At 45.6% G+C, this 19,245-nt stretch overlaps 1 pseudogene across 1 annotated transcript in view; it reads right to left on the bottom strand.

Annotated features, from left to right (window-relative positions):
- Positions 1-10,099: 10,099 nt before the first annotated feature.
- The window catches only part of LOC144785068 (NADPH oxidase organizer 1-like), a 38,996-nt pseudogene continuing 29,850 nt past the window's right edge, over positions 10,100-19,245 (bottom strand). Inside the window, exon 8 of the transcript XR_013601751.1 lies at positions 10,100-12,592. The product of XR_013601751.1 is annotated as an NADPH oxidase organizer 1-like (transcript). The remainder of the gene's footprint in view (positions 12,593-19,245) is intronic.

The following is a 19,245-nucleotide window of genomic DNA, read 5'->3' as shown; positions in this document are numbered from 1 at the left end:
CCCAGCACACTGCTCCTCACCTTTGGCCGTCGGAGGGCTCAGCGCGGCCCTACCCTGCTCTTCACTCTCTCCCAAGGCCCCCAGGCTAGGGACTTCGATCAGGCAGCTCCCGACGGGAGAGCTATTGGTGGTTGGTTCTCGCCGCAGCCTGCACACTTCAACCTCAGCACCCAGTGAGTTCACTCCAGCAGTGATCAGGAAAGGGTCTCAGGGGCAGCAGGCTGCTTGTGATCGTTTTTAGTGCCTCTGTTCCCTGGTTATGATCGTTCTTAGTGCCTCTGTTCCCTGCTTGTGATCGTTTTTAGTGCCTCTGTTCCCTAGTTGTGATCGTTTTCTTGCCTCTGATCCCTGCTTGTGATCATTTTTAGTGCCTCTGTTCCCTGGTTCTGATCGTTTTTTCTTGCATCTGTTCCCTGGTTGTGCTCGTTTTGTCTTGCCTCTCTTAACTGGTTATGCTCGCTTTTCTTGCCTCTGTTCCCTGCTTGTGATCATTTTTATTGCCTCTATTCCCTAGTTGTGATCGTTTTTTCTTGCCTCTGCCCCCTGGTTGTGCTCGCTTTTCTTGCCTCTGTTCCCTGGTTGTGCTCGCTTTTCTTGCCTCTGTTCCCTGCTCATGATCGTTTTTCTTGCCTCTGTTCCTTGCTTGTGATAGTTTTTTCTTGCCTCTGTTCCCTGGTTGTGAATGCTTTTCTTGCCTCTGTTCCCTGGTTGTGCTCGCTTTTCTTGCCTCTGTTCCCTGGTTGTGCTCGCTTTTCTTGCCTCTGTTCCCTGCTCATGATCGTTTTTCTTGCCTCTGTTCCTTGCTTGTGATAGTTTTTTCTTGCCTCTGTTCCCTGGTTGTGAATGCTTTTCTTGCCTCTGTTCCCTGGTTGTGCTCACTTTTCTTGCCTCTGTTCCCTGGTTGTGCTTGATTTTCTTGCCTCTGTTCCCTGCTTGTGCTCGCTTTTTCTTGCCTCTGTTCCCTGCTTGTGATCGTTTTTATTGCCTCTGTTCCCTGGTTGTGATAGTTTTCTTGCCTCTGTTCCCTGGTGTGATCGCTTTTCTTGCCTCTGTTCCCTGGTTGTGATCGCTTTTCTTGCCTCTGTTCCCTGGTTGTGATCGCTTTTCTTGCCTCTGTTCCCTGGTTGTGCTTGCTTTTCTTGCCTCTGTTCCCTGGTTGTGCTCGCTTTTCTTGCCTCTGTTCCCTGGTTGTGATCGTTTTTTTCTTGCCTCTGTTCCCTGGTTGTGATCGCTTTTCTTGACTCTGTTCCTTAATTGTGCTCGCTTTTCCTGCCTCTGTTCCCTAGGGCGTTACTGGGCAGAGATGGGCGTGTGGCTGACCTGGACTGAGGGAAGCAACGGGTGAGCTCTGGGAGTTGGTGGGGGCATCTGTTCGTTGCTTGTGATAGTTTTTTCTTGCCTCTGTTCCCTGGTTGCGATCGCTTTTCTTGCCTCTGTTCCCTGGTTGTGATCGCTTTTCTTGCCTCTGTTCCCTGGTTGTGCTTGCTTTTCTTGCCTCTGTTCCATGGTTGTGATCGCTTTTCTTGCCTCTGTTCCCTGGTTGTGCTAGTTTTTCTTGCCTCTGTTCCCTGGTTGTGCTCGCTTTTCTTGCCTCTGTTCCCTGGTTGTGATCGTTTTTTTCTTGCCTCTGTTCCCTGGTTGTGATCGTTTTTTTCTTGCCTCTGTTCCCTGGTTGTGATCGCTTTTCCTGCCTCTGTTCCCTAGGGCGTTACTGGGCAGAGATGGGCGTGTGGCTGACCTGGACTGAGGGAAGCAACGGGTGAGCTCTGGGAGTTGGTGGGGGCCTCTGTTCCTTGCTTGTGATAGTTTTTTCTTGCCTCTGTTCCCTGGTTGCGATCGCTTTTCTTGCCTCTGTTCCCTGGTTGTGATCGCTTTTCTTGCCTCTGTTCCCTGGTTGTGCTCGCTTTTCTTGCCTCTGTTCCCTGGTTGTGATCGCTTTTCTTGCCTCTGTTCCCTGGTTGTGCTCGCTTTTCTTGCCTCTGTTCCCTGGTTGTGATCGCTTTTCTTGCCTCTGTTCCCTGGTTGTGCTCGCTTTTCTTGCCTCTGTTCCCTGGTTGTGCTTGATTTTCTTGCCTCTGTTCCCTGCTTGTGCTCGCTTTTTCTTGCCTCTGTTCCCTGCTTGTGATCGTTTTTATTGCCTCTGTTCCCTGGTTGTGATAGTTTTCTTGCCTCTGTTCCCTGGTGTGATCGCTTTTCTTGCCTCTGTTCCCTGGTTGTGATGGCTTTTCTTGCCTCTGTTCCCTGGTTGTGATCGCTTTTCTTGCCTCTGTTCCCTGGTTGTGCTTGCTTTTCTTGCCTCTGTTCCCTGGTTGTGCTCGCTTTTCTTGCCTCTGTTCCCTGGTTGTGATCGTTTTTTTCTTGCCTCTGTTCCCTGGTTGTGATCGCTTTTCTTGCCTCTGTTCCTTAATTGTGCTCGCTTTTCCTGCCTCTGTTCCCTAGGGCGTTCCTGGGCAGAGATGGGCGTGTGGCTGACCTGGACTGAGGGAAGCAACGGGTGAGCTCTGGGAGTTGGTGGGGGCCTCTGTTCCTTGCTTGTGATAGTTTTTTCTTGCCTCTGTTCCCTGGTTGCGATCGCTTTTCTTGCCTCTGTTCCCTGGTTGTGATCGCTTTTCTTGCCTCTGTTCCCTGGTTGTGCTTGCTTTTCTTGCCTCTGTTCCATGGTTGTGATCGCTTTTCTTGCCTCTGTTCCCTGGTTGTGATCGCTTTTCTTGCCTCTGTTCCCTGGTTGTGCTCACTTTTCTTGCCTCTGTTCCTTGGTTGTGATCGCTTTTCTTGCCTCTGTTCCCTGGTTGTGCTCGTTTTTCTTGCCTCTGTTCCCTGGTTGTGCTTGATTTTTTTGCCTCTGTTCCCTGCTTGTGCTCGCTTTTCTTGCCTCTGTTCCCTGCTTGTGATCGTTTTTATTGCCTCTGTTCCCTGGTTGTGCTCGTTTTTCTTGCCTCTGTTCCTTGCTTGTGATAGTTTTTTCTAGCCTCTGTTCCCTGGTTGTGATCGCTTTTCTTGCCTCTGTTCCCTGGTTGTGATCGCTTTTCTTGCCTCTGTTCCCTGGTTGTGCTAGCTGTTCCCTGGTTGTGCTAGCTTTTCTTGCCTCTGTTCCCTGGTTGTGCTCGCTTTTCTTGCCTCTGTTCCCTGCTTGTGCTCGCTTTTTCTTGCCTCTGTTCCCTGCTTGTGATCGTTTTTATTGCCTCTGTTCCCTGGTTGTGATAGTTTTCTTGCCTCTGTTCCCTGGTTGTGATTGCTTCTCTTGCCTCTGTTCCCTGGTTGTGCTTCCTTTTCTTGCGTCTGTTCCCTGGTTGTGCACGCTTTTCTTGCCTCTGTTCCCTAGTTGTGCTCGCTTTTCTTGCCTCTGTTCCCTGCTTGTGATAGTTTTTATTGCCTCTGTTCCCTGGTTGTGATCGTTTTTTTCTTGCTTCTGTTCCCTGGTTGTGATCGCTTTTCTTGCCTCTGTTCCTTAGTTGTGCTCGCTTTTCCTGCCTCTGTTCCCTAGGGCGTTACTGGGCAGAGATGGGCGTGTGGCTGACCTGGACTGAGGGAAGCAACGGGTGAGCTCTGGGAGTTGGTGGGGGCCTCGAATAACCCATTTGTAAATAAGGAGAGTCCCCGGGGTGAGGGTGTGTGTGTGTCTCTGTGGCTTTGTGTGTGTGTGTGGCTCTGTGTGTGGCTGTGTGTGTGTGGCTGTGTGTGTGTGTGGCTGTGTGTGTGTGGCTCTGTGTGTGTGGCTCTCTGTGTGTGTCTATCTGTGTGTGTGTGTGTGGCTCTGTGTGTGTGTGTGTGGCTCTGTGTGTGTGTGGCTCTGTGTGTGTGTGTGTGGCTCTCTGTGTGTGTTTGGCTCTGTGTGTGTGTGTGTGGCTCTGTTTGTGTGGCTCTGTGTGTGTGTGACTGTGTGTGTGGCTCGGTGTGTGTGGCACTGTGTGTGTGTGTGTGGCTCTCTGTGTGTGTGTGTTGGGCTCTGTGTGTGTGTGTGTGTGTTTTGGGCTCTGTGTGTGTGTGGCTCTGTGTGTGTGGCTCTGTGTGTGTGTGTGTGTGTGTGTGGCTCTGTCTGTTTGTGTGGCTCTGTCTGTGTGTGTGTGGCTCTGTCTGTGTGGCTCTGTCTGTGTGTGTGTGGCTCTGTCTGTGCCGCTGCGAGAGACTACTCTCTCCTTCCACCATGACAGCAAGAGAGGACTTTAGACCACTGAGATCAAGTTATGTGTTACGATGTAACTTCTTATTTCCTTAAATATATTCCTGCGATTAAGCAAGTAATCTACCTTCCTGAAAACCCCCGTCGAGAAGAGTTACCTTCAAGCTACTCATGTATGCCTACAAATCCCTCCACAAAACCGGACCCCAATACCTTAACGAAAGAGTCTCCTTCCACATACCCAAGAGAAACCTCCACTCCGCCGACCTCGCCCTCGCTGAAACCCAGCGGATACGTAGAGCCAGAGCGGGCAGAATATCCTAGTCCTACATCGCTGCAAAGTCCTGGGAATGGCTCCCGCTCAACATCAGACGTTCCCCCACACTGAACACCTTCAGGAAGAGCCTCAAGACCTGGCTCTGGCTGAATTGGAGCTGCACCCCACCCCCGAGCAGCCTGAGACCCTCACAGGTGAGTAGCGCGCTTCACAAATCCCTGATTGATTGGGCCAAACTTGTGCTATATAAAACTGCAGAAAAAAAACCCAAAACCAAAAAATACACACTTGTCCTTTGCAGATTTGAGCTCATCTTTCAGTAGAAGCCGAAAGATGTGTTGTTACCAGGGAGCAACCACTTGACTATTCCTTTACTTCTCATTAGCTTTTATTAGCTGAATGTCCGCATTGGATAGCCAAATATCGTCAAATATGTCTGAACACAGAAGGGCGTCCAGATTTTCATGTCCGATCTCTCCAATATCCTTTTCAATCCAACTAAGAGACTCATATGTCCACCACTGAATTTAACTCACATTTCCCTATACTAATTCACCACTAATGCTTTTTGGGTTCCAGGGTGGCGTGCTACTTGCCGAAAAGCGCTTTGATGCCTCATTAGGGGTAGTAGACGTTACATAAATACCATTACAATTTGTGTTGTCGTATGACTCCTATGTATCACTAGAATCCTGAAAAGCTCATAGTGCTACCCAGAGTTTTCCCGCGTTGTGCTGTCTGTAGAAACCCCTGTGTAGGAAAGCAGAATGTGCTTTTATGTTTACCCCCCACTTTTTGCCTTGGGCTATGCCGTTTCTGACTACTCTGACTGGGATCCTGCTAACCAGGACCCCAGTCTCTGTGCTTTCTCCCTTAAATTGACTATGGTGAGTACTTAGGTACATCCCAGATTGGCTACTGGTGTACTATTCTAAGTCCCTAGTATATGGTACTAAGGTACCCAGGGCGTAGGTACACCGGTGGTCTCCCATGGGTTGCAGCATGTACTACACCACCCATGAGAGACCACTCAAATTCTGGCTACAGTCCTGCCATTGCAGCCTCTGTAAGCTGGCTAATGCCATTTATGACAGATATCGTTTTCCCTATACCTGCGGCCACTGCACTTAAAACCTATAAGTCACCTCTAAGGCAGGCCTTCCAATATTGAAGGCAGGGTGCTCGGTTCTAAGTGTGAGGGTTCTTCTGCATGAGCAGTGTAAAAAGAACAATTGATGGACAGAATGCAGAACATTGCCGTACATTCACCCCACTACAGAGATCACATTACCAATTTTGGAGGCACACCGCACTCCGCCAGTTTATTGTTAATATGCCCCTCAGTTTACACAGTGGCGGCTCCTCCGCTAAAGGCTGAGGAGCATTGCTCCACTGCTATTACCACAGTGAATTTTTTTGTTTGTCGATAATAACAAGACGTTATTATGGTTTTCTTTTTCATTCGGGAGTCGGCGGGGCTGGCTCCCCGACGCCAGAACAGGGGAGGAGTGGTTTGCACTTTTCTAAGTGCACATGACAGTTTGGCCTGCCCTCTAGGAGCCATATTAAAGGAATATAATTTCACGGTGATTCGCACATGAGCAGATCACGTCTGTCATCTGTACATTGTGATGTGTCACAATGTTAGGGCCATTTTGGTGGTACTTCTTGCATAGGTGATTCGCACACCAGAGGATCGCGCAGGCACAGTAAATTGAGATGTGCCAAAGTTTGGTGATTATGTTAGAGATATCGCAAAATTGGTGATTCACACACCTGTGGATCACAAGTTTTGGTTTCCAGAGGTCAACAATAATCAGTGCGGAGATTTGCACACCAGCAAGTCTTTTTCAGATTGTCGGTGATTTACACATCGCACACGGATGTTCAGGACTCTTAGGAGATGTGTGCTTAGTATTGTGGCTCATTTCTGTGCTGCCTCAGCGGCCATTTAAGAGCTTCTTTTTGGACCATTGGAGGAACTTTGTTGTACTTTAAGAGTATATTTATTGAATCAATATATATATATATATTTTAAATCTTTTTATTATTATAACACAAGAGGAGAAATATACATATCGGGTGTCATAAACGAATACAACACAGCTGTGGACGGGCAAGTGAAGTGAAGAAATACCGTACAGTCAGAATCAGCAAAGAAATCAATACCAGCGTAAAGCAGAAGCAAAACAATTAGATAGCAATGACCGCAGGCACCCCCCCACAGCACCCGCCTACCAGGAGTACAGGATATACGAGGCAGACATATGACACCCAGATACGTTTAGGCAAAAATCAGGAGAATACGCCACATCTCTTGTGAAGAAGGGAAAAGGGAAATAGAATGGTCATAGAAAATAACGAAGGAAAAAAAACAAAAAACACAACCCCCCACCCTACACCCCTGCAGATGGCTACGACCAAACCCCACTAGCAGCGTGCCTGTCGCCCCCTAAACTATGCCCCAAGGAAGGGAAAAAGTTGGAGGAGGAGAATGTTGCAAAACGATACGAGCTCCCGGACTCCCATCCCCCCGCCAAAAGCAGACACCCCCTACCGTAGTGTTAAGCAAATTTTAGCAAATCAAGAGACAGTCCGTAGGGGAGCCGCAAACAGAAAAAGGACCATCCCGCCTGACCCCCGGCACCGCAGAGGCAGCAAATCCCGTCCCGAGCATATCAGACTAATAATCAGACAATCAGATTCACATCTGGCCCTCGCTCCCACAGATACCACCCAGCAAAGACAAAAGAAACAGTGCATCAAGTCCAATCAAGTTCAGCCCAAACCCTCACGTTCCATCACGATGACCCCGTCCAGTACAAATAAGTCCCTGCGTTTCTCCACGCAGGCTCTGTCCATCCGAACCGCCATCACAACAAGAGTAATAGAAAATAGTAGAGTGTCAAGATCAATTCGATAGGAGGGAAAACAGGATAGACGGCCACAGAGTCCAAAAGTCAAAGCAAATCCACTGCCCACCAGCGAAAAATCAGCAAAGCGGTTTTGATCACTCACAAAAAGAGGCAAAGGTGTAGTCCGACAGACGTTGGAGAAGTCACAATGGCTTACGAAGATAGTCACATCCATCTCGGGCGGGGTCGACATAGGGCTAAATAAACGTCCAGGTCTTTCGGGCTCGATCGCCGCCATCTTAGGGTCGCAGTAGATTTCCGTGTCGGTATTCTGCACAGGGTCCTCGGTAACAATCAAGGCGTTCTCCGCGGAAGAAGTATCTCGGCTCTCCAGGAACAAAGGGCCGGAATCCGGTCCCAAGCCTATATGATCAACAGTTATGATCATCTCCTGGAAGGTGGCGGTGAATCGTGTGTGGAGCTCCAAAATGGCGGCCATTACAGTGCGTAGCGACGGTGTAGTTTCAGCCCACTCTATCGCCCCTCAATAAGCGACCGGGCGGGTGTCCATACCTCGGAGGTCGACTTCTCCGGGGCACAGGGCAGAAGCAATGTAGAAATCACTGTTAACACGTCCAAAGCACGATAGCAGTACCGTCGCCGCCCACGAGGAATCGAGCCCAGAAAACCCCGGGAGCTCAACGGGGACTCCGGGCAGCGGAACCCCGAACAAATAGTCAGTACAATAGGCCACCGTAGTTGCTGGGTAGAGCTGTCACCAAATCACCATCCATAACGGGAGATGAAAAACGCCACTTCGGGAGACCGGAACCGCCCACGGTCCGCGGCCGATGTTGTTCAACTCCAACCCGGCCGGGTTAAAACTCGAGGCCCCGGCTTCAAATCTGGGGTAGGCCAAGAATGGCACACGACCAATCTTTGTTGTCCGAGCAGCTAGAAATTCCGGGATTGCACCTTTCGAGTCAGGCGCAGTTCACCTGCACGGGAGTCCGGCGGGAAATCAGGATGGGAGCCAGGATTCATGAGCCTCTGGCGGAGGTCGGCGGAGCCGGGAGCTTATGCGGCCATCTTGGTTACGAGCGTAGCTCCTCCCCTGAATCAATATTTTTGAATTGTATGTGAGTTGTATTTTCCATTGGTTTATCAATTAACATGCGGAATATTGCTCCACTGCCATTTTACTGTCATCTTCGGGAGAACCTGCCATTAAATGGGGAAAAAGGAAAACCGAGAAAGAGGAGGACAGCAGCCGGGGATGCTGCAGTCAAGGTAAGTGTTTATTTTTTTTACCTTTAAAGTATATTTAATGTAATGTAATACCACTCCGGGGGTGGAGTCGGGGGCTGGGCAACTCCGCTCCACTGCGGAGATTGCCGAGTAGTGCCTACTCTGCGGAACACGGAGTAGGCACAACTCCACACAACAAGAGTTATGTTGATAAGAAGAAAGTTGTAAAGTCATTCCCTGTTGAAGTGGGGGATGTTGTGAGGATTAAGGCTCCAGTTACTCATGAGTTGTATTCTAAGTACAACAAACAGTTGAGAGTTATTAAAGTGTTTAATAATGAAGAAGGTTTGGACAAGGCGAAACAGAAGAAAACTGAGCAGAAGCAGATGAGTGCCATAGCTGGAGTAGTCCTGCCAGGTTTAAGTATTTTGTAATGTACAGATAGTGTACATATTGTAAAATATGAACTTTATTTTGTGTTATAGGGTGTGTTGGTAAGGAAGGGAAATGTGTGGTAGCCTGGTATCTATGGATTGTATGCACATCTTGGTAACAAGGGAATGTTAGTGTGGGTAGGTTCCACGTGTGTTAGGATTCTTGTTGTAGAATCATGAGGGCAGTTGGAGATTAGACGTGGATGGAGGTGGCAATGTGGGTAGAGCACTTTTATATAAGTACATCTTATTTGAAGAATAACCTGCCTTCCTATGGGGATTGAACGACCCAAATGTTAGTGATGTGTAAAAGGGGCACCAAAGAACTGTTAAAATGCACAATTATGCCTCTTTCTAAGACTTGAGCTATTTCTATGCTATTGACTCAAACGTGTACACTTAGTAACTGTCTGCTGTATATTACTGTAGGGATCACTAATGGCATCTGTGATGTCATTTGATATGTCATCAGTGATATTATCCAGAATGTAATTCAGTATGCCATGAGTGATGTAATATGTGAAGTTATAAATGGTGCATGGGGGGGCGGAAGTTATAGTTGGGTCAGTTAACTCTAGCCGGTAAATTTCAGACTTTTTTGTTTTTTAAACATTAGCTTTAATGTTAAAACAGCATGTAACTTTAACTGTAACTTCCCTTAAACCTTTGTTTTTTTCACTGACATTTCAAGCAAACCTGGTAATGTTACTTTGGATTTGCTCACTGGAGGGTGATCAACTGTGTTTTAATTTCATGTTTGGCATCAGCAAACCCACTTGGGATAAAATGGACTGTGCAGGACTACTTATACCGACATGCATTTGTTGTGATACTGACTTTAAGAGGCACACTTCAGGGTAGAACTTGGTGAACAGGTGGCTGCAATCAGTCTGCTGAACTGTCATGCATTTGCCCTGTGGACAAGGACTGTGGAAGCCGAAAATGCCTTAGGCTACTGAAAATAAGAGTTGTCTGTATGTTGCTGGCTTTGCTGCATTCCAGAATAAGTAATAGGAACCTGCTTATATATATATATATATATTTACCCACACACACACAAACAAATATATACAGGTTACATTAAAAAGATATCCGATCCATCAAAGCTGTAGCATTCATGTTATTCAACTTTCTTATGGAATACAAATTAGTAGGAAAATGCCACTTTCATCAGAAAATGAAGTTTTTATTTAAAATAAATAGTGAACAATAAAACACAGGTACATAAATACCTACCAATTACATGTTACATGTATCGTATACATATTTTAAATATATATATACATGACATATTAAGCAGTACACATTGTTACAAAATGATATATGTATTTTTTTACATTTCTAGGAAGGATGCAATTTCCATATGCAAGAGCCATGCTATTGAAACATCACAAGGCTCCAACACTAGGAAGAAGAGATGAAATGTAATAACTGGAAGCACATTGTGGGAGAGACACAGCAAAATTCATGTGGGTGCTTTATCCCTAAAAACGCACAGTTCGTTTCACTGAACCTTCACAACACAAGTTTGGGTGAGATTGGCTGAGGGTCCAACAACCAAGAAAGTTTTTCATACATGGACCCAGCTTGCAAACAGTCCAGGATCTTTAGGATGCAAAGTTAGCGTCTATCAGCATGTGGTCTTTTGCAGACAGGATGGTAAGCTCTTGGGTTGTTTGCCACCAGGACTCAATTTGCTATTTCTACAAAGAGCAATTGCTTCCAAAAACCCTGGGGAGATTGAAACAATAGGAAACCTATATTTTGTACGAACCTTTCCTGATTCTGCCTTATATGCCCCCATAAGTACAGCTGGAAACTATGGGTGAAGGGAAGCACTCCAGGATGTGATGGTCACTTTCAACCACCCAGCATGCCTTCCTACACCCAAGAACTGGAGGGACTGCATTCTGTGAAGCACCCTTTTAATGCTGTTAACGTCAGGGTTGTATTGTGACTAAGCCGGTAGCTGCATTTTATGGAGTGCGAGCAACTATCTGGAGTGTTGACTTGAGGGACTAGGAACCAGAGTCAACCCAATCAGCATTTGATGTTAGTATGGTTAGTAAGGAGCAGGTAACTAACAAATACTGGGCTTCGCAGTCGAGAACCACTATTCTGTACCTGCTCTACTGGACTTATCTGCAGTGCTCAGGACAGTCGATCACCAAGCCCTTGTTGAGTGTTTGCACCCGGGGATCTCTGCATCCAACACAAACGTCAATGCACTGAATTCTTTAAGGGTGAGACAAATCCCAGGAAAATGCAGGAATTGCTGCAAAGTTCTACAGGATTTGCCGCCACTTTGAACTTTAAGCTCAGACATCGTCAGCTGACCACTGTAACAAAGTACCTCAAGCCAGTTCACGTGACTTACTGTTGAATGCAGAGATCAGGAACTATTATCCCAGTAAATTACATCATACATTTGGACAACTGTTGTATGGATTATCTTAAAATAGATTCTCCTGTGGTCCCTCATCTGCATCACAGCTCCTCGTACGTTCAGTTTGTGGCCACAGACTCTGGTTCGGTACTGCCAACATGAGAAATGACAGGGACCTCTTACACTATAAATCGATCAAAAAATGTCTTGCCTACAGTTATGAACTTGACTTTCCAAACATCAAATATAAACTCATGACTATTGTTATAGTCAATGGTGTCCTTGCTTTGAACACATAGTCACAATTCAATTCGCTGTCTGCTGCATACAAACATATCAAGTAGAGAAAATAATTCTACTACAGTTTAGCCTACTGGCCGGTTATTTGCATTAAAGCATCCTTAACTCTCACATTGCTCGGTGCATCTATACATAACACATGCTTGTTCCTGAGATGCATCTGCAAAACATGTGACCGCTGCGAGAGACTACTCTCTCCTTCCGCCATAACAGCAAGAGAGGACTTTAGACCACTGAGATCAAGTTATGTGTTACGATGTAACTACTTATTTCAGTAACCATATTCCTGCGATTAAGTCAGTAATCTACCTTCCTGACAATGCTCGCTTTAGACCCTCTCAGGTGTCACAGATATGGTCTTAGAGTCACAGGTGGCTGCAGACTTCTGTAAGGCTTTCTTGGTGAAGGTGGTGCACCTCTGCATGATCTCATGAGCTCCTGGCTTCTGTGGGATCTTAGGAACTTTAGATCTGGAGTCTGAGCTAGAAGAAGACCGATTCGTCTGAACCATTTGTCGAGAAGCTCTCCCCAAACCCAGCATCCCTGCTAAGATGACTTCTTGGCATTGGTTTTCTGAGGCCTTGTCCATGGCCCTCTACCGCATCACTGTTCATGTAGAGAAGGTCCATGTTTGCTGGTGAAAGGTTGACGTTCCTTGGTGATGGGGTTGCTGCCTGCTCTGGAAAGATTTCCAGCTCTAGAGGTAGTGGGACCTGACCTTCTTCGAAGATGTGGTGGGAAGGCTGCTGAGCGATTTAGATGTCCTTCTCTGCAGAGATCGCCCCATTCCGCCGGTCCTATCTTCGCAGTTCCTCAAGGGATGCCCGACGAGGCAGAGTTGTGCTGGCAGCTTCTTGAATGTCTGGCATGGATGCATACAAAGCATTTTTTGTAATAGCCTGGAACTTCTGATGCGGATTTCTGTATGGCCTCAGGAACATTGATGGGACGTACCCAACCTGTTCATTGTACCTAGAAAGAGAGGTAGAGCATCATTGCAAACGATCCATCTAAAGAAATCAGACATTGATGCATTGGTATTGTAGCTGCAGGGTCTGGGTAAGGATGGGCCAACTAATCTACATCTTATATTTAATGTAAAAAGTATGCACCTGTAACATTTTGGTAAATACCACAATAAAGTAGTAGCTGTAAAGGATTTAAAAAAAAAAAAGAAAATTGTTTCAGCTCTACAAAAAAAGAAGAAAATGAAATGTGGAAACTATGGAGTAAACACAACCTAAACTAATAAATTAATATCTCCAACCACGATTTGCTTCGTGACATATAAGACTGACATCTCAGAGCATTCATAAGGGGCTAGAGCTAGAAATATGAATTACGGTAGAGCCATGCACCCACACAATAATAAAGTGAGGAGCTTCCAGCAGGCAGTGAGTGTCCACTCCAAAGCAGACAGGCCAAGTGCTGAAAAACTGATTAAGGAATACCCTTAAAAGCAGGGCCAATTTACACTTGGATTATACACTCATGCAAATCATGCACACCTTTCTCACTCCTTTTCATTATATTATTTTAAATATGTCTCAGGTGTGGCCCAGACCACCAGTCAGACACCACAGCAGTCCTGAAAGTCAAAGTATCTTCCCTGAACCTGTTTTTTTTTCTTATAAACTGTTTTTATTGAAGTTGTGCGCAGAGCATACAATCATAAATCACAGTCCCACCAATGCGTATCCCATATTACTATGACACTTCTAATACCCAAACGCTACCTTCCGGATCCTAACCGTCCCACCACCCTCTCTACCCCCACCCCCCCCTTGTCAGTGTGCCTCCGCGTTCCTGGTTCCCTGAACCTGTTGATCTCATAAAATGTCTCTCAGATCACTTTGTTGTGGAATAACACTTTGCCAACACTATCAAAACATAGTTTCAAAAACATGACACATGACCAAGGCAATAAACACAGGCACAGCTATATTGATATTGATCTAACTCAATCAGGACTTTATTTCCAAAAATCACCTAGGCATGACATAGTGATTATCAAATGTAAATGTGCACTGCGACTGACCAAAGCTAGCTAACGCTTGCTCGTTTCATACATCTGGTGCAAAGTACTGGGGCGCAAGAAACCAATGCTTCCTACTATCATGCGCATAATAGACATGGAGCTAAAAGATGGACATCTTTAAGACCCCTATTTTAGGAAGATAGTAAGTAAAAGCAAGCAGGGGGGCTGATTGCAAACCTAGTACTGTCTTGTCAGCTTCTGACTTTTTTGGCGTCTCTGGCAACGGGGCCATCCCCTCTTGCTGAAACTCTGAGCCCCCTATGACTGAGGGTGAGCCACAGGGTTCTGTATGGATTACATTTTTTGTAATGCTTTTTTAGTGTGCATTTTGGAAGGGGCGAGAAATAACACTATTCAACCTAACCACATTAGTCCAAGTCAATCAAATCAAATAAGTCTTTATTTCGACTTTTAGTCATAAAAGACATACATAAACATACTAAAATCAACGTTTCATCATTATTACATCCATTTTAAATATTTACAGGGAAATACATCATTTAATCATCCAATTGATATTATCCACATATAGGGTGTTCCAACACGACTGATAAAAAAAAAAAAGAATGTGTTTGATAAAATCATTAAAATTGATTCCATTTGTTTTCCTGCATAAATACCAGATTAAATTTGTGGAGGCTGCAATACTTTCAGCTTGTCCCTTCGTATTAGCCACATCCACTTTAAAAATTTAGCAAGCACAACCACCATACTTTCAGAACAATCGGTTTTGAGAATTCTGAGTGCTACAGTCCCACTCTGAATACCCTTTTGTATACAGATCGGCCTTATCCATTTATGGCGAGGAGCTTTATACACTGGGCAGACAAACAACACATGGGCTATGCTTTCAGTGTGTACTAAACAAAAAGGGCACATATGATCATCTAAGTTACTCGACCATTTGCTAATGAATGTATTAATTGGAAGGGTTCCTGCCCTGAACTGATGGAACAGTTTCCTGTCATATGGTATTGTGATTAGGTCCCAATATCTCTCATACACAGGGATATGTTTCTGCTCCAAGAAAATCCTAGTAAGCGATGGAGCAGTGTGTTTCTGGAACTCCTCTTGGGTTACGTGTGCCCAGTAAGCATCTTTTAGAGTTTGTTTAGATGGGAAGGTGTTCTCCTCAGGTTTTCCCCATAATTCCCCCATCCCTAAGGCCTTAAATAAAGATTTAACCTTTCTGAACCACACTATTTTTCCCCCAGAGTCCATATTTCGTATCTCCAGTAACGCTGAAGCGTAGTGAGAGAGTTCAGGCGTGACCCATAGTCTCCTCCAATAAACAATTGGTCTGAAGCTGGATATGTCCTGTATTTTGCGACAGCCCAAGTCCATATACAGAGGTACAATTGGTGTTGATTGTGGGAGCCCTGTTATGCATCGCAAGAATTTATTTTGTGCATTTTTTAGAGCCGTAACATCAGAGACCCCCCACAATTCCGCCCCGTATAACATAGAATATGTCACTTTTGTATCATATATTTTAAGTGCTGGGGCTATTGGTTTTGTGGCTGAGGACTTACACTCTCTCAGTAAAACACCTGCCAGCTGTGCATGCTTAGTTGTTAGGTAAGACATATGTGGCTTCCACTCTAACCGGGATCCCAATGTAATACCCAGATAGCTAAAGCTGTCTGTCTGTTCTAGCAATTCACCATTCATAAAAACTCTGCCCCTTATTTTCCTGTGCCTGTGCATTACCATAAATTTCGTCTAGGATACGTTAATAACTAGGCCATAGTCATTGCAGAATTTTTCAAAACACCCAATTGCTTTCTGGAGCCCTTCTTGTGTTTTAGAAATTAAAAGGGTGTCGTCTGCAAACATTAGCAGGGGGACTGGAATACCATTTTGTTTGGGTGCGTCTGTGTGTGCATCCCTATATTAATCTATGACCCGGTTAATGTATAGCGTGAATAGAGTTGGTGCCAATACGCACCCTTGTCTTACACCCCATTCTGTTGGAAATCTATCTGTAACTTGGCTCTGATTTCCCCACCTGACCTGTGCGTAGTTATTTTCATGGAATTTGAACAGTACTGCGAGGAGTTCATGTGGCATGCCTTGTTCTTGGAGCGCTCGCCACAACCTATCTCGTGGCACAAGGTCGAATGCCGCTTTCAGATCGACAAAGGCTGCATATAGTGTGCCGCCCCCAAGAATCACCCATTTCCAGTATATTGTTGAAAACCTAAAAACTTGGTCCACTGTACTGGTAAAGGGGTGGAAGCCAGCCTGAAGCGTGGACATGACCCCCGAATCCTCTATCCAGTTCTGAATCCTGAGAAGTACCATCCTGGCCACAACCTTTTGAATACATGCTATTAGGCTGATTGGCCTGTAATTCGCAGGATCGGCACGGTCCCCTTTTTTAAAAATTGGTATGATTTCGGCTCCCCTCCATAGTTCCGGCAAGGTCGAGCCCCTTGCAATGGCATTTGCCAGCAGTTCTATGTACGGGACCCAAACCTCTCTACTGTGTAAGAAAAGATCTGCCGGAATCTTGTCTGGGCCCGGGGCTCTTCCTCTTGGAATTGAGTTGAGAGCACATTCAACGTCTCTCCGACTGAACACTAGTGTAGTTGTAGGTATGCAATTACTAACGGAATCCAGGGCATCTATAGGGGCGCTATTTGTGTTAGCAAACTGGGACTTGAAATGTGATATCCAGCGCTCTGGAGGGACAGAATTTGCGGGCTGCGGTTTTTGATTCCCCTTACCCCATCTCACTAAGTTCCAGAAGCCAGTCATGTCTCTGGACTTACTAGCCTCATATAATTCTTCCCAATAATTGTTGTCCCATGCTTTTTTTGCCTCTTGTTGTATCTTTTTATAGTGTTGCCTTGCGCCCTGTATCGCCTCCCTATCACTTGTTCGCACCGCCAGCGCTAGGGATTTATATGCTATCCTACAGTTTTTGTCGTACCAAGAATCGGGTTTCCGTCTGCCTCTACGCAAAGGATTTTTTCTTGACTTACTAAAAAATGTACCAAGTTTCAAAAAAAGGGTTGTATGAATATAAGTCACCCTAGTCTCGTAATCATCCTTGGATGAATAACCCTGTAAAGCTGCAGTAGCGCCCATTACCAGGGCGTCCATTTCTGTAATAGAATGAGAATTGCCCAAGCACTCGGCCCATCTCAGCCGTCGTGTATCGTTTGCCAGGACAATGTCACCCGCTATATCTGTTTCGGGTTCTCCCTGGCCCTTAAGGAGCTGTATCTCTAGGCTGAGTGGGTTGTGATCACTCTCTATTCTTTGGATGATGGTCATGTCACATATGGACCACCAAAATTCCAAGTTCACTAGGATATAGTCTATTCTACTTGTACTCAAACTATTATTAAATGTGGGATTACCCTGCTTATCTCCTCGTGTTCTCCCATTTACCGCTCTGAGCCCACACTCAAGACTAAAAATCTTGAGTTGAAGAGCAGCTTGAGTCCACCTCTTTATTGGAAGGATATTGAGTGGGGGGATTTGCCAGCAGATATCTTCTGCCTCGGTGAGCTCTAAGTCACTTTGATCCAAGGGCTCGAAGGAGCAATTAAAATCTCCACAAATCAGAACGTTTGCATTTCCCCTCCATGTTCTCACATAGTGGCCCAGTGCCTCAACTGTCTCTGATGATTTCCCTCCCGGTTTTCCCCTGGCATAAACATTAAAAATTATTAATTCACCAAACGCAGGGGATTTTAACTTTACCACTAAAATATCTTTGGAATTAGTTGCTAACTGAGTTGTTGTGTATCTATCATCCTGCCTGACCCATGTTGTCAGACCCCCCATTGGCCTTCCCTTGTTGGAGTGGGTTGCGGCTATCGCAAAATGTAGATACCCCAATTTGTTTTGGGGTTCAACTGCCCAGGTTTCCTTTATGGTAATTATCATGTATTTATCAATAAAGTTCGCCCAGTCCCTGGAGGCCATCTTGTTCCTAAGGCCTGCCACGTTCCAGGATACTAAGAACTGTCCACCCGGGACGTTGGATGGATCACTTTGGGCCTGGGTGCGCCGTAGGCGTGGTTCCCCGTGAAAAATGATTGATCCCAGGGAATCAATAGACCCCATGGGCATCTGAGGATTGTCATTTAAACCCATGGCAACTACTTCTGTTTTTCCTGTTGGACTAGTTATTTGATTACCAAAACCTACACTGTATTTAGTTTGGAACATCGCTGTTTCTCCCATTCTAGTAAAGTCGATGTTTGGGGCGTTCATGTCCTCGATGTCAAACAGATTGGGCCCCGAGACCATGGCGGTCTCTATGTTATGGAGGTCAGCGTGTAATGATTTTACCGCTTTGTCTTGTAAAACTGGAGTGCCACGTTTTCGCCAAATGTAAGGGGCTATGTTGGTCCCCCTCAGGGATGGACATGTTGCACTAGTTATAATATTAGCCCTGAGATCTCCCTCAACCTCATCTTCCTCATCAGTACCCTCCGGGCCAAAGATGTGTGTTCCATCACCCCCATCCCCGCTATTCTGTGAACTTCAATCGCAGTCATCCAGTCCATTTAATATATTGTACCTATTTGTTGTTTCCAGTGGCGTAAAGGGCTTTAGATGGTCCATTCTCCTGTGGGCAGTTGTATTGAACCTGGGGGGTACAGTATTCCACCCATATAGATCAGGAGCTGGTACTGGGTAGTGCACATGTGAAGGGTTCCATATATTCTGTGCGATTGGAAAATAATTGTTGGAGTGGGCTTGTCTATGTAGATGTTGAGGCGGGAACACTATAGATCTCGGGTAAAAATACGTTAAAGGACGGGGGGTAATGCAGTTATTGGCATTGCCTGGAGGCCAATTAAGTATGTAATGGACAGCATTTTGGTCTCTAAAATTAACTACCACCACATCTCCCTCAATATCCTTAGGTCTGCCACCCAACCACTGAAGACGGCGAACATGTACTATATCGTCGTTGATGTTACTTGCAATTGGCCTGTATATACTCAGCCAGTGCATAATTTTGTTCTTCAGCTGGGCATATCCTTCCAGCTTATTCTCTTCCAGCTCTGGCACCCCCGTAAGAACCACCACAAAAGGCACTGCTTCCGGTGGAAGTTCTGTTAGTGGACCCTTATTAAGTGACCCCCGAATCTGCCTAGTGCTTCCCCCCTCCGTTCTAGATGTCCCCAAAGAGGCAATTCCCAGACCCCTAGATGACTTACTAGCTGGGATAACGGGGATAGAGTTGGATTTATTTATCAACTTTATAGGAGGTGGCTTATGTTGATTTATGTTTATATTTTGAGAGGGTTTAGGTACTGCTGTTATCAGATTAGATGGGGGATTGTGGGCACATGTGGTGGTTTCAGTAGACCTTGGAATGGTTTGTGCAACATTATTTACTACTGCCCTAGTAGGAATTTCCTTTCTTCCCAGTTCCAGTTCTATTTTCCCAAGTCTTTCCTCCACCCTATTTTTTTTTTTTCAAAATCTTTATTTCGGCATATATGCCATAAAAGAAAAACAGTGCACACATTACTTGCATTACATCAGATAAAAAAAAACATATCTCTACATTAAAACATTAATACATAAAACCATTGATAAAAAGTACAATCATTAA

Source organism: Lissotriton helveticus, chromosome 10 (assembly GCF_964261635.1).
Source record: "Lissotriton helveticus chromosome 10, aLisHel1.1, whole genome shotgun sequence".
NCBI classification, from domain to species: domain Eukaryota; kingdom Metazoa; phylum Chordata; class Amphibia; order Caudata; family Salamandridae; genus Lissotriton; species Lissotriton helveticus.
Note: the sequence above shows the minus strand (reverse complement) of the source record. Positions and strands in the feature narration are given on the sequence as shown.